The sequence below is a fragment of the Ptychodera flava genome, chromosome 20, assembly GCF_041260155.1.
Source record: "Ptychodera flava strain L36383 chromosome 20, AS_Pfla_20210202, whole genome shotgun sequence".
NCBI classification, from domain to species: domain Eukaryota; kingdom Metazoa; phylum Hemichordata; class Enteropneusta; family Ptychoderidae; genus Ptychodera; species Ptychodera flava.
Genome location: NC_091947.1, coordinates 38359105 through 38375574, shown reverse-complemented (window position 1 = coordinate 38375574; position 16470 = coordinate 38359105). Strand labels below are relative to the sequence as shown.

The 16470-nt window shown below is 36.9% G+C and overlaps 1 protein-coding gene across 2 annotated transcripts in view; it reads left to right on the top strand.

Moving 5' to 3' along the window:
* Positions 1-16470, top strand: part of LOC139120882 (metaxin-2-like) — a 213640-nt gene that overhangs the window by 174515 nt on the left and 22655 nt on the right. The gene's annotated exons all lie outside the window — the stretch shown is intronic.

The following is a 16470-nucleotide window of genomic DNA, read 5'->3' as shown; positions in this document are numbered from 1 at the left end:
GTTGCTTCATCAAGGAGCAGAAGTGATGGTAGCTGGTGGAAAAACGACCCTGAGCGCACTCGATAGACTTTCTCTATCCACTCCCGCATTACATCTGACATCCTCGACCCTTTATTGGCGAGAAGTACCACGACGTCTCTTGGGATACTGCACTTTGGTACTTTTTTCAGCCCCTTCAAGAACACATTCATCTTCAGCAGCTCTCCTGACATCGAAGTGCACAATACCGCTGTAAAACGAGCTTTTGTAGCGCCACAGTTGTCAGCTTCAACGTTCTTGTTGCCCGCGAAATCGATGGTCGCATCTGACATCATATCTATGTAAACAGGAGTTTCATCCATATTGAAAATGTTCGATGCATCTATGTCTTTTGTCATGATTCTCAGAGTGTCTAAGTGTTCTTTGACGATGCGGCGGGTTTCTGAAGGTGGCCGGCGGTCCTGCTGACCGGTGTGTGTGATCTTGCGGACGCTTAGGCCGTGACGCTGCATGAAACTGTGTATCCATTTGTCACCGCATTTGAAGTCAGCCGTGATGTTAAGTTCTTGTCTAAGCTTAAGGACTCTCTCTCTCATGAACCTGTAGTTCACAGTGTGCCGACGTTCTTTCTGTTCGGTGAACCATCGTATAAGCTTATCTTCTAATTTGGGATAAAATGCACGTCGACCCGCACCTGAAACGACACAAAGAAACGAACTGTTAAGTTGTGATACAAAATATATGCGCAGTACGGAAATTGATACATTGCATGACTGATGTTTATACCAGTACCGTCACTCCAAAGATGATTGACAGATTACAATATCAAAACGCTTACGCTTTCTCCTTCCGTTCTCATCAATTTCCACATGGTACGAGTACAACTACAAAGGACTTTGAAACATATATTCAAAAAAAAAAAGGAAAGAAAAAAAGTTGATGTATATCCAAGTTTCCCATTTCAACAGCCTAACGATTACATTTTACATCAATTTGACTTTTTTTCAACCGTCAACATCGATCTCTTGGCCTCCCGATCCCCTTTCACAAAAGGTGTAGTGCTAGTGATAACGAACAGAACGTACATGAAGCCGTAAGTTTGGGTTTCATCAGAATGATGTAATGGGTTATCCAAACATTGAAATAAATAAATACGCTAAATAGTCCGAAATAATCTAAACTCTGACAAATAATTACTGCAATGATACATGAACATTATATAATGCCAGAACATTTTCGCTTTTCTTCTTTACAGCATAGATAGCTATGTTTGTAGCTTCATTTTTTGTCAAATTTGCACCCTTGATAATGTCCCCAGTTGACAGTGATGCCGTAATTTAAAGACCGATACGACAGTTTCTCTGACTTATCATTGATCATATTCAAATTTACCTTCTGAGGCCGTCTGTATTCAATATACGGAAAAAAATATATATTGATAGCAGAGTCGCTAAATTGAAGCCCGCAGTGTTTACACCTTTAATTTATTCACGTAAACTGTTTACGGCGCGGCGGTGATGAAAAGCGTGGGCGGCCCTATGATGTCAAAACGACCAATCAAACTTTGGCGGAAGCCTTCGTCAAAGGCACTAAACCTTTGACCCCACGTGCATCTGATTCAGAACATAGACACTCAAAACGAATTTTTTGTCAGAACGCTAAGTGCTACGCCTTCTGCTGAAGCAAAGTTTTAAAGTGACTTATGTACACCAAGCTTTTGTTTTGATTGTTCCGTACATGTTGTAGTAAAACCATGCCTCCGAGAAAGTGAATGAGGCAATGATCGTTTTTCAGGATAATGCATAATGTATGCAGTGATGCAGAGAGATAATAACTTGATACATACAATACTGCTCCGTAGTTTGTGCATTCAATACCCCTCTAATGTCGATGATTCAATAAATTTTGATGAAATAGCAGGAAAATACGATTAAGTTGAAAAGTTATGCCCCTGCTGCTTAATTTAAACAAAGATGTCGCTCTGTCGGCGAATAGGGCGCGACTCAACAAGATAACTAGCTTTCGGACGAATGCGCATACATTTGAATCGCCTAGACTTTGCTATTTAATGGTGATATGGAATAAAATTAGTGCAACGTTGTTTCTAGATCATCGAACGATGTTCGAGCGAGTGTCTAAACGTGGCCCTAAACGTGGTACGTGTAAATAAAATTGTTGAAAAGAAAGAAAGAAATTGTGACATGCATTCAAAGTTTTGCCGATGTACTACCCGAGCAACAACAACTGAACGCTTGCATGTCGTGACCTTCTTACACCTAATAAACTCAGCTAATGAACACACAAAGTTTTACTTACCTAGAGCACGTCGAGCTCACTTGTTTGTAGCATTGCCAATTTCAGTTTCTTGCTTCATCCACTCACGCAGTCTTTTTCTGTCAATACCCGTCTGACAAGATGCTTCAGAGAGACTCTTTGCCTCTTTGCATGTAGCCATGGCTTTCAACTTCTCTGTGAAAGTATAGGAACGATGCTTGACCATGTTGCGGTTTAGAACTTTGAAGATGAACTACTACTAGTATGCACCCAAAGAAATGATTGAACGTTGGCTCGTCAGAACGCTCACTTTATTAGAAAATTCGCCATTGTTTCAAAAGTGTGAAAGTGTGAAACAAAGTGGAACAAAAGTTTGATGAGGCCGACAACTAACTCTTGAGACTTGATGATCGCACACGTGGTGTTGGTAACATGTATCGCACCACTCTGTAAATCGAGCACCATTATGCATTACTGTCAAAAGAGATCGTTAGCAGCAATTACACATATGTAGTACAAGAGCCATAGATACTGCATTAAACAGGCAATTGTTTTTAGCTACTATAGACTAGGTATTGAAAAGTTTGTCAAATTGTCTTTATCGTTGGTAAGCAAACGAAGAAATGTTTTGAAGGGCAACTAGCCTTATTGGTAACTTACAATTTTAATGAAGTATAATGAGCCCACTTTTAGCAAGGATACAGACCGGCTGTTCAGTACCATTTATATCTTTGTCGTAGTTCAGCGCAATGACTGTTCAGTTCCCCAATACCTTACGCATCTCAAGGAACACAATTTAGGATTTTTTTTTTTCAAACAGCAATTGAGGGAGACAAACTTATTCCTATCGATATCGAGGGACAACCCTTAATGTGATATATACGAATAGACTCGCCCTGTCCCATGAAGCCAAAACACTTCAACTTCAAACAAATATAATTGGGCACATGCCGTTGCTTATTTATCGCTCCGAAAATTAATCTCAGCGTTCATTTTGAATTGCATTTCTGATTCTCTCTCTCTCTCTCTCTCTCTCTCTCTCTCTCTCTCTCGTTATCGAGGGAAAACGCTTAATGTAATATTTACGAATAGACTCGCCCTATCCTGTGAAGCCAAAACATTTCAACTTCAAACAAATATAATTGGGCACATGCCGTTGCTTATTTATCGCTCCAAAAATTAATCTCAGCGTTCGTTTTGAATGTGCATTTCTGATTCTCTCTCTCTCTCTCTCTCTCTCTCTCTCTCTCAACACACGTTCCCGCATGCACATGACAAACTTTTCCTTTCGCCTTCGCTGCTCAAGTGTATGAATTAGTAAAACATGTGACGGAATAGGTTTAATCAACATCAATGTAAATTAATTTGGATTGTCGGCAATGTTTTGAACCACTGCTTGAACGAGATAAAAGTTTTGGTCTCATAGAGAAGTTTATTCCATTTTCATCTGTTAAGTAGATTCTGTATGATCTTGATATTGATGAAAGTGTTATAATGTCAAACTGTAGCGTAACCGTTTATTTCATTTCATGATCACATAGACCGTATACGTTGTAAGTTGTACATACTGTCAAAGTTTAGTAGCGATGCCAGGACTTCGACTGACTGCACATGGCGTTTTTGAACGCAGATAAACGCACATCTCCATCGTAAGGGGTTGTAAAAAGCCATCTGTATTCAAAGGACAACTTCGACAAGCCCTTTTACACTTAGTCAAATCGTCATCTTCGTCAATGGTACTGACAAGTCAACGAAAGTGTGACTAGCCATTTTACACTTTGTTGAGATCGTGGACAACAATGTGTGAAAGTTTGACTCATCGTCATCTTCGTCAATGTGACTAGCCATTTTACACTTTGTTGAGATCGTGGACGACAATACGTAAACGTTTGACTCAAAGTCCACCGCGTTTCTTTCATATAGGGCTGGTAGAAATTAAAGACACGGTTTACCGATCGTGATAATCGTTGTTGACATTTGATTGGTCAAAAAACGTTTAAAACGCGACTGAAACTGACTGAAACCACAGTATCCTGTTGGGCCCAGTGTCATGAAGGTCATCATCAGAGGCGTCCTTGCCATTGGCATGAGTCACTACGGTGAGAGAGAGTTACAAGTGGGTGAAGGGTATGTACTCAGACGAGATGCGAACAACCACTACGACAAGAATGCCATTGCTATAGTCACTGACGACGATAACGGCACTAAAGTAGCAAGCCTGAAGAGAGACGCTGCCAAAGTACTGGCGAAGATTATAGATCTTCAGTGCTCGTTAGATGGGCGTTACTTGATTAAACTGAAGGAAAAGGCCTCCTTCCACTTCCGAAAAATCGGAGCGGCTCAGATCTGCAATCTTGGGTTTTATATTTCCCCAAGCAGTGAAGGCCTTGTCAAAAAAATTCTCTGACTTACTCAATTTGAGTACGTGGTAAAAGACTGAGCACTGTTACCACTCACCCTTATCAAACAGCCCTTTTCAGGGCCAACACATCCTTCAAAAAGAGAACTACCGAATAATGTTTGTCAGTGTGTGTGAAAGTGTGCTTGTTATATTGGTTAAATTAAATAGAAGCAAGAACACAAGAATGTCTGTTATAGCCAATCAAATTGTGAAAAAAAACTACAGAAACATCGTTTATTTTTTCCAATAAATGTACTACATGTTTCTCATATGACTTCATAGAGGTAGCTACTTTAGTGTTCATATCAAGACGGTAAATAAAATGCTTCACAGAATGTTTTGGTTTTTTTTTCGTAATGAAGAGTACCCTCTCTGGTCAACGAACTTTCATGTGTCAATCACACAATACGCACTGCCAAATAACTGCCACACTTGTTATAAATTGCTACACTTGTCTCAATATCTTTCTATGGGTCATTCCATTTGCAGTAATTTTAGAAATGTAGGGATGCTTGATGTAAATGGCTGCCTTCAGCAAGCCACAAGTATTTTTTAGCTCCGCTGTCAGCGACGCGGAGCTTATCAAATAGGTTGATTTTCCGTCGTCGTCCGTCGTCGTCCGTCGTCCGTCGTCGTCGTCGTCGTCGTCGTCCGTCAACAATTGCCTTCTCCTCTGAAACCGCAAGTCCAATTGCTTTGAAATTTTATATGCGGTTCACTTGGGGTGACCTCACTTAAGTTTGTTCAAATCGTGGTGAAATTTGCATATTTGTATTTTTGGGGCATTTTTTGGTGTTTTTGGTAAAAAAATCTTCTTTTCTCAAACCGCTTGTCCGATTGCTTTGAAATTTATATGCAGTTACTTATGGTGACTTCAGTCAGATTTCTTCAAATCGTGGTGAAATTTGCATATTTGTATTTTTAAGGCAATTTTTGTCATTTTTGGTAAAAAAATCTTTAAAAATCTTCTTCTTCAAAACTACCGGTCAGATAGCTTTGAAATTTGGTACATATGTCCCTAGGGATGATCTATTTAAGATTTGTTCAAATTGTGAAGAAATATGCAAATTTGCATTTTTTAAGGCAATTTTTGCCATTTTTGGTCAAAAATGTATTTCTCAAAAGTACTGGTCTGATAGTTTGTGTCTGATAGTTTGAAATTTGGTATACAGGTTTCTATAGATGCACTTAGTAATATATATTGAATTTCTGATGAAATCTGTAATTTTGTATTTTTGGGCAATTTTTGCCATTTTGGTCAAAAATGTGTATTGCCAAAACTACTCATCTGATAGCTTTGAAATTTGGTATAGAGGTTCCTACACATGAACTAAATGATATGTATTGAAATTATGATGAAATCTGCAATTTTGTATTTTTGGGGCAATTTTTTGCCATTTTTGGTCAAAAAATGTGTATTTCCAAAAGTACTCATCTGATAGCTTTGCAATTTAGTATACAGGTTCCTACAGATCACCTTAATGATATTTGTAGAAATTATGATGAAATCTGCGATTTTGTAATTTTGGGGCAATTTTTGCTATTTTTGGTCAAAAAACGTGTTTCTCAAAAAGTACTGGTCTGATAGCTTTGAAATTTGGTATACAGGTTCCTACAGATGAGCTAAGTAATATATATTTAATTTCTCCTGAAATCTGTAATTTTGTATTTTTGGGGCAATTTTTGCAATTTTAGGTCAAAAAATGTGTATTTCAACAACTGCTCATCTGATAGCTTTGAAATTTGGTATACAGGTTTCCATAGATGAACTACATGATATTTATTGAAATAATGATGAAATCTGCAATTTTGAATTTTGTGGCAATTTTCCCCATTTTTGGTCAAAATATGTGTTTCTCAAAAGTACTGGTCTAACAGCTTTGAATTTGGTATACAGGTTTCTATAGATGAACTCAATTTGATCTTTTGAAATTACGATGAAATCTGCAATTTTTATTTTGGGGGGGCAATTGTTGCCATTTTTGGTCAGAAAATTTTATTCTCAAAACACTACTCATCAGATAGCTTTGGTTGACATGTTCCTAGGGATGATCCGATGTGATATATTCAAAGTATGATGAAATCTTCAATTGTGTATTTTTGCAGCTTATTTTAGCCACTTTTTTCTGGCCACTGCATTGAGCTATCAAAGATTTCCTCCTTCTTCATCAACATGTGTCAAAAATAGTTATTCTCTACATAAACACAGCGGAGCTATATCGCCGCTAGGTCGCTTTTTTTTTCTATGGGTAGCAACACAATAGTCATTTATTACAGCTCATTGGTGATTTTTTTGTGTGTAGGCAAGGCAAATTGAGATGCCACAAGTATATCAATCAGGCAAAACTAAAATCCCAAATAAACGCTCACCCTCTGAATAATCGCCCAGGGCGTCTATTTGGGTGGGCCCATTATCAGAAAAATCCGGACATACTTGTATAAGATAGGTTATCCCATTGTGAACAACTCTATACCCTTCCATATTAAGGAGATCTATCTGGTGTCGTTTTTGTACTGCGGAAGCCCTTATGGGTCGTCAAACAGGGCAAACAGGTTGTTGAATCTTGCCTTTAACAGCTGATATGTCTCTGACTTGTCCAAGTTTTTTCTGAATATTGGCTTCACTTATTGACTTCACGCAAAATCTGACACCTAGGCGATGTTTCAATTTTCTAGCCCCTGATCTTTTACTTTTCCTCATTGCATCCTTCATGTGTTTATTGATTTCACTGCAGCACACTACACGTTTCTCGTCGCATTCCAAGTAACCATCTTCACTCAGTGTGTATGGAAGTCTGCTCCAGTAAAAACGGACAAGGGCAGCTCTTTCGACTGGTGTGCGATCTTTGGCTGGAATGTTGAATTCTCCTTTCAGATACTTGTACACATGTATTACCTCATAAGTTTTATCATCCATAGCTTGGTTGCCATAACTTTCGGTACTCCAAATTAAGGCCAACCATACCAATAAAAATGGAATATGCACCACGAAAGACGCCATATTGCCTGGAAAGAGACCTATATAAAACAACTACATTTCGTGTTTAATAACGGTTACAGCGATGATGATTATTCCTTTAATCGTAATTTGAGCTTTATAAATCATGTAAATGCCCCCTATCATTACTTCGTTCTTACCTTACACCTGCGAACTAGTGCTAGGTGGAGGGAAACGTTTTGGATCTTCTGTACATAATTTTGTAAAATGCAGTGTCCTCATCTCATACACTGAGTTGTGGCAACGAAATGAAATGCACTGTGTACTTAGAGGATTTCAGTCACAAATTCAGCACCAAAGTAAGAAAAACTGTAACAAACACACATCTGGAGACAAAGGGCATCGGAAGTTCAATAAAAAGAAAATCTTATCCAGAGACATGGGAAACAGGCAATGTTTGCTGTCGGTGATTTTGGCATTGCCATTGGTCTGTTAGATTTCGATTTTGTGGCTGGTCCGATTGGGGTGACCCTTTATTTTTTTTGTTTCTCATCTCGAGAGGAATACTCGGGCAGGATGGCTGGTCGAACTAAAAAAAAAACAAGTTTCAGTTCAATGTTCTGTACATTCAGTCACTGCAACTTCTTGTCTTTCAGTTCAGTGTTCTGTGCTCTCTGCCCTTTCAGTCTGAGTCGCTACAATTATCTCACAATTTGATGATGGTTGTGCTGTTGCTAGAATGATCACCTCAAAGCCGGCACAAATAAAAAAGTTTTTTTATTTTCATGTCAGAGCTGAAATTAATGGTCGATCTGGAGATGAGAAACACAAAAATAAAAAATGTCGCCCTTACATAGTTAAAAAGCAAATGTTTTGTGAAAATCACATTTAGATGCAAAGCAAAGTATCTCCAAGACTCGCTTGCATAAATTTTGTTGCATTACGAATAACTAATTTGCTCTAAATGTTGCTACACTGCTGAAATTTGTTTGAAAAGTTGTTTCTTATCTTGTTATTGCAACCATAGTTTCTGTCTGAATTGTAACCGACACAGACACAATAATTTTTAGCTCCGCTGTCAGCGACGCGGAGCTTATCAAATATAGTGATTTTCCGTCGTCGTCCATCAACAATTGCCTTCTCCTCTGAAACCGCAAGTCCAATTGCTTTGAAATTTTATATCCACTTCACTTGGGGTGACCTCACTTAAGTTTGTCCAAATTGTGGAGAAATTTGCATATTTGTATTTTTGGGGCATTTTTTGGTGTTTTTTCTCCTTCTCTGAAACCATTAGTCCGATTACTTTGAAATTTGATATGCAGTTTACTGAGGGTGATTTCAGTCAAATTTGTTCAAATTGTGGTGAAATTTGCATATTTGTATTTTTAAGGCAATTTTTGTCATTTTTGGTAAAAAACTTTAAAAATCATCTTCTTCAAAACTACCAGTCAGATAGCTTTGATATTTTTTGGTACATATGTCTCTAGGGATGATCTATTTCAGATTTGTTCAAATTGTGCAGAAATATGCAAATTTGCATTTTTAAGGCAATTTTTGCCATTTTGGTCAAAAATTGTATTTCTCAAAAAGCACCGGTCTAATAGCTTTGAAATTTTGTACACAGGTTTCTATAGATGAACTAAGTAATATGTATTAAATTTGTGATGAAATCTGTAATTTTGTATTTTGGGGGCAATTTTTGCCATTTTTGGTCAAAAAATGTGTATTTCCAAAACTACTCATCTGATAGCTTTGAAATTTGGTATACAGGTTTCTACAGATAAACTTAATGATATTTATTGAAATTATGATGAAATCTGCAATTTTGTATTTTTGGAGCAATTTTTGCCATTTTTGGTCAAAAAATGTGTATTTCCAAAACTACTCATCTGATAGCTTTGAAATGTGGTATACAGGTTTCTACAGATAAACTTAATGATATTTATTGAAATTATGATGAAATCTGCAATTTTGTATTTTTGGAGCAATTTTTTCCATTTTTGGTCAAAAAATGTGTATTTGCAAAATTACTCATCTGATAGCTTTGCAATTTGGTATACAGGTTCCTATAGATCACATTAATGATATTTATTGAAATTGTGGTAAAATCTGCAATTTTGTAGTTTTGGGCCAATTTTTGCCATTTTGGGTCAAAAAATGTGTTCCTCAAAAAGTACTGGTCTGATAGCTTTGAAAGTTTGTATACATTTTTCTACAGATGAGCTAAGCAATATATATTGAATTTCTGATGAAATCTGTAATTTTGTATTTTTCGGGCAATTTTTGCCATTTTTGGTCAAAAAATGTGTATTTCCAAAACTACTCATCTGATAGCTTTGAAATTGTGGTATTCAGGTTTCTATAGATGAACTAAAGGATATTTATTGAAATTATGATGAAATCTGCAATTTTTGGGGCAATTTTTTCCATTTTTGATCAAAAAATGTGTTTCTCAAAAAGTAATGGTCTGATAGCTTTGTAATTTGATATGCAGGTTCCTACAGATGAACTTAATTTGATCTTTTGAAATCATGATGAAATCTGCAATTTTTATTTTTGGGGTAATTGTTGCCATTTTTGGTCAGAAAATTTATTCTCAAAAACTACTTCGTCAGATAGCTTTGGTTGACATGTTCTTAGGGATGATCCGATGTGATATATTCAAAGTATGACGAAATCTTCAATTGTGTATTTTTTGCAGCTATTTTAGTCACTTTTTTCTGGCCACTGAATTGAGCTGTCAAAGATTTCCACCTTCTTCCTCAACATGTATCAAAAATAGTTATTCTCTACATAAACACAGCAGAGCTATATCGGCCGCTAGGTCGCTTGTCTTTCTCATTGGGGTTCTCTGTGTAAACCTACAGCTGGTCATTCCCAGGTATTGAAGCCTAATTCACGTACCGAGTGCTGAGAGCCATGATCCACGAGCGATGAACGCACGATTAGCATGTTAAGCTAGAAATAGGTGCATTTTCACTCTAATTTAATTCATTGATTCAGTTTCATGGATAAATCAACATTGAGGCTTCAATGCCGCCTTCTAAATGCATGAATTGGTGACCAGCGAATGTGTGTTTACTAATTCTACATCAAGGGGCATATGCAGAAACGGACTTGAGATAAATTATAGGAAGGAAGGGCCAGTATTTTTCAAAATCACACTGCCCATAAAATCATTAAAACCTGATCAATCAAAATTCTGTACATTAGTTTTGTAGACCATATGGTAAGGTTGCTATATTTCAAATATCTAGGTCTTAAGCCATTATAATATTAAGATTTTTACAATATTATTTTGAGAATTTTATGACCTTTGACATGCCCTATCCCCCCTCTGCAACTAAGGTGTGATTTATCCTACGTAAGAGCCAAAGAAAGCTGGTGTCTATTGAACTGTGACTGGTATGGGACACCGACCTTCGACCCTCAAATCATCCTGAACCTCACTGATTATGCACATCTATAAATTATAGGCTAGCTAACAAAGGTTGAGGTCTGAAGTTTAGTGGATGGAGATGATTATGTTAACTAAGATTTCTGCTAAAATATCAAGTGACCAGTATGACATTTGACCTTGCTAATATGGCTATAGGTCTGATGTTTGCTGGACAGCCATCATGGGGGTAAAGTGTACAGCAAAAATATCAAGTAACCAGGATGACATTTGGCCTGAATTTAACTTATTTGACAGTATATTAGTGCAACAGCCTTCATATTTGGTGGGATGAGGTGTCACATTATGAATTAGTAAATGTTTGTCAAATAAAATATTATAGATGTTGACTATAGCACGCACAGGGACAGCATAACAATAGGGGAGAGTCACTTTTCTCAGCATCGTTTTGAAAAATTCGCCCTCCCTCCTTATAATTTTTTTCAGTCCCTTACTGGCCAGCACATGTTGAATTCGTGAACACACATATTGCAGGTCACCACTTTATGCACATGCAAGGCGTCTGTTAAATGTGATTTATCAGTGAAGATGAATAGTTAAAGTGAAATAGAGTGAAATGCACTTATTTCTAGCTTTACATACTAAGGGACTGGACATAAATTACAGGGGGGGTGGGCCGGTGTTTTTCGAAAAACCGCTGTGTAAAAATAGTGACCCTTCAAAAGTTCATGCACAAAAATTAGTGACCCTCCCCCTTATCCGTGCATGAAAATAAGTGACCCTCCCCTGTTACTCAATACCCCCAAAAAAACCCCGCAATGTGTTAAAGACCCCCTTCTGACTAGCTATACTTTTTAAGTTGCCCTCCCGAAAGGAAGGCAAAATGAGGCCGATATAACGCGTTGTCCGAAAAATGTCAAATCATATGTGTGCTATTCATGTAAATGTACTTTGCTTGAAGTGGCAGGTAAAAAGTGCATGCCTGTACAAAAAATGTAATTTTTAGATTTTATCGATAATGTTGATTCACTATACATGTAGTCGACTATAAGAAAACTACGAACGTGTATTTTCCAGTATAAAACAAGCTATATCTGTTCATATACAGATATTTAATAACTGATATAGATATACTTGATTAGCATGGGTTGTTTACAAGTGCACATGTGAACAAGATATTTGATTTTGGAATTTCTGTCAAAATGTTGATCCACTATACATGGGAGTCTATGACAAAACTATACATGGGAGTCTATGACAAAACTGTCAAAAAATTTTCAGAATTAAAAATTTGCACTATTTGTGCATATATGGACCCTGAATAATTGACATAATTGTGCTTGATTAGAAGAGGGTGGTAACACGTGCATCTGTGTACAATAACTTTGTTTTTGGAATTTCGCATAAAAATGTGGATCCATTATACATTGTAGTCTATGAAGAAACTATGAATAATTTTTTTTAAATACAAAACTTGGCAAATCTGTGTATTTATGTATGCTTGATTATTGATATTTATGTTCTTGATTAGACTAGAGTGGTTACAAGTCAATGTGTGTGCAAGAAATTTGATTTTGGAATTTCACCGAAATGTTGATTCACTATACATTGTAGGCTATGAGGAAACTACAAATAACTCATAGGTTATCTGATCCTAAATTGTTATTCAAAAGTTGTTCGACCTGAAGCTTCCAGTTGTTATTGATGACACTATGCACTATTCTGAACAGTTTGTATTCTGTCAATGTCCTCAAAAAATTAAAAAATGTACATACAGCGACATGAACGATTGACACCGACCTATACCCAATGTATTGTCAATGGGAGAATGATGTCAAATAAGTAATCTCCCAAATTGTTATTGAAAGAGTCATTATAGGGGACAGTTATGCACAATAGTGTTGAATAAGTAGAAATCATGACAACTTAAATCAATGTGGCTGCTCGGATCATCACCTGAAATTTGCACCCGAAGGGCGCGCCGAAAATGGTAATGGCGGAAAATGAAAGTGCCAGGAGGTATTTTTTCTTTTTTCAGTATTCCATAACGTGCACATGCAATTTCAGCTTTGATGCATGAAAACAGGTGACCCTCCCCCATAGGCTTGCACAAATTTTATGACCCTTCAAAAATGCTTGCGCGAAAAATGGCGACTCACCCCCAAAAAACACCAGCCCACCCCCCCCCTGTAATTTGTGTCCAGTCCCTAATCGTGCATCGTGAACTTTGGCTCGCAGCTCGTGGCTCATGACACCCAGCACGTGAATTAGGCCTACCCCTCATTCCCTGCCTTTCTTTCTTATCAGGACTGATACCTTCTCTTTGAATTTCACCAATGCAGCTACAACTAAATGGTATAGCTACCATAGCAAGACTAGAACAACTGCCAAAACTGATTCCAATAGTTTGAAAACATTTGGATCAACTTAGATGTTCGTACTTCCATGAAATCAGTCAAAAACACAATTGATTTGCAGCAGAAATTTGTAAAAAGAGTCATGTACGAGACATTGTGATATTATATTGATCTATCAATCGATTTATAAATCTATCAATATTTATCGAATCGATCGATCTATCGATCTCTTGATCATCCTGTTGATTGGTGTATCTTTTATCGAATTGATAGCACCATCGTTCTATCAATCAAAAATAGCGTCAATGACACAGTCGCTCCCATATGGATGGTAACAAGAGTGTCGAGGGAGTGAGAAATTTGTGAGCAATGCTTGGTTTGTGTGCGGGTGCCTCATGTGCACAAATGCATAAAAGGAATTCTCAAAGCTATTAAGCGTTCCTCTAATTGGTGTAAATGTAATTCTGATGGTATATTGGGAAAATTCATTCTATTGGCTATAGACAGTTTTGGGACTTTGCCTGCAGATATAGATCTATAGCATGTAGTACAAACCCATTCTGTATTGTTGACAGAGATATAGCCAGTCAGGTATTGCGATGCATTGGCAGAATGTTTGGCTAATTTGGCAGCTTGAATTACAGACTTTCTGAACCATGTTTGATGACATGATGAACAGACATAAATGGGTCCTTGAGATGTATGTTTCTGGAAACTATCAATGCAGTCTTGCAATAATTCACCATGACGGTTGTCTGGCAAGCTTGTATTCAGTTCAGTAATTTCTGAACAGTCTATTGCTTCACTACTGCTTTCAATTACATATCTTTCTTTGTTTCTTAAGCGCTTTATGTCTTGTGCTTTTCGTTTCAAATGTTTCTCTTTCTGTTAGAAAACAACACTCTGCCTTTGGGAGCTTTTATAACTTTGTTGCTGCTGTCTCTCAGTGTTTTTATATTCAGTACATTTGCAAAGAGATCTCATGGAGATTTTGGTCTTTAATTTCTCTTTTAGTCTAAATGTGGGATTCTTTCGCAAATTTTGAATGTATATTTTATGCCTCTCCTTTTCTGGCTGTCTGAAGTTAGGATTTTGACACAAGTATTTCATCTGTGAGCGCAATTTCAGTTTCTCTTTCTCTTTGAACACTGGATTTTGTCGAAGTTCAGTTATATGTGACCGCAGTTTCAGTCTCTCTCTCTCTTTGAATTCTGGATTTTGTTGGAGTTTTGTTATATGTGACCGTAGTTTCAGTCTCTCTCTCTCTTTGAATTCTGGATTTTGTCGAAGTTCAGTTATGTGTGACCGTAATTTTTTTTTCTTTCTCTTTGAACACTTGATTTTGTCGCAGCGCTTTCTTTTGTACTTGTTGTTGACAATGTTCTTCGTGTTTGAATTGAGGATTTGGTCTCTGTTGTTGCATATGCAATTTCAACTGAACTTTTTCAGTCTTTCTAAAATCTTGGTTTTGCCTCTTCAGAGCTTTCCTTAATTTATCTTTTTCACGTTCACCAGCCAAAAATGAGTGGTTTTGTCTTCTTTTCTGTTTATATTCTCTTTCATATTGTTTACTTGAAACCTTTTTAGGTACAGATGACACAGTACTGTTCACATTACCTTCATTGCTGTCTAACCTCTGAGCATTCTTTTTAGAAGATAGTTGTTGTGTCTGGAAATTAAAATAATTAACCATAAGGTCCTCATGTCTGTCATGTTGCTGTCGAGCCTGATGTGCTGAATTATTAGCATGAATGATCACTTCTTGAAGCTCATACGCTGTCATTTTATTCAAATTCAAGTTATCAAACAAAGAATACAAATAATTAATTAGAGCATATTGTGTGTCAAAGAATATTACAATACTTGAGCCATCAATGTGTTGCAAGCCATGTGAGTTACGGCTATGTGAATCAAATATACAATATTTACCACTGTGGTGTTTGGAAAGAGCCATGCAATAGCCACCTGTCATCAACAACAAAGTGTTACTAGAATTGAAAGCTTTGGTAATGGCGTCCTTGAAATGTAAACAGTCTGGTATATCTATATCTGTGAAATGATCTAACAACCCAAAATACTGCTTGCGTTTCTCTATATTGTACTGCAAAGACTTCATGTGTACAATATTTGGTAATTCATTAAACATTAAAATATCTGAATGAAATTCATTGCTGGCCTGCAGGTAACTGACTGTTTCTTTGTATAAACTGTCACCATTACGTAAAATGCAATTCAAGTCCTCAGATGTTAATGAATGCTTGTCTTGAGATACACATAAGTATACAAGGGCATTACAAGTGCATTGTTTACCTCTTAAAGATTCATGAAAAACAGGACTTCCTTGATGAATACTAGCTTGGATAACATGGCCTATAGTGTAACTTTCCCATTCAAGCTTCTGACAGTTGCTTTTCTGAGTCTGAATAGTTTTACTTTGCAGTAAAAAAGGATCTGTAGGCAGTATACTACTGTTGGACTGTATTTGTGCACTGTTTTGTGGTACATGACATTTTTTGCTGTAAAGGTTGCTTATGGATGGTTCACTTATGAATAGGTTGCTTGAGTGTAAGTTGCTTAAGGTACTTTCATATAGAATACTATAGTATGGTAGCAAACTCTTATTGTATCGATCACTACAGATATATCACATGGTAATGGGTGTTTTGCCTCACTGGAACCACCCAAACCAGAATTGTCAGCTGACGTACGCCGATTATCAGCATGGCTCCTGCCAGCACCAGGCTGTAAAAGAAACAAAAAAATGCATTAAGTTTAACAAGCATATCATTCAAGTGTCATATTCATGCTATTTTCATATCACCTTCAAGTTGATATACTTAATTTTCATGTGATTTATAAAGAGTACATTTGTATCAATAAAATGTATGTACATTAGTAGCACGATAAAAAACTTCAAAACACAAGTATTTGAAACATTTGTATGTGTAAGGGGGGCAGCTTACCAATGTTTTTTAATAATAATTGAAATGTTACCTAGTTACTGGATAATGTAACTCATCTTCAAGTAACATTCATTGGCAGAAATTTGATTTTTGCTAATTTCACATTTCACATTATTTTTGATATCTGATCACCTGGCCAAGAATTCAGAGAACAGCCATGC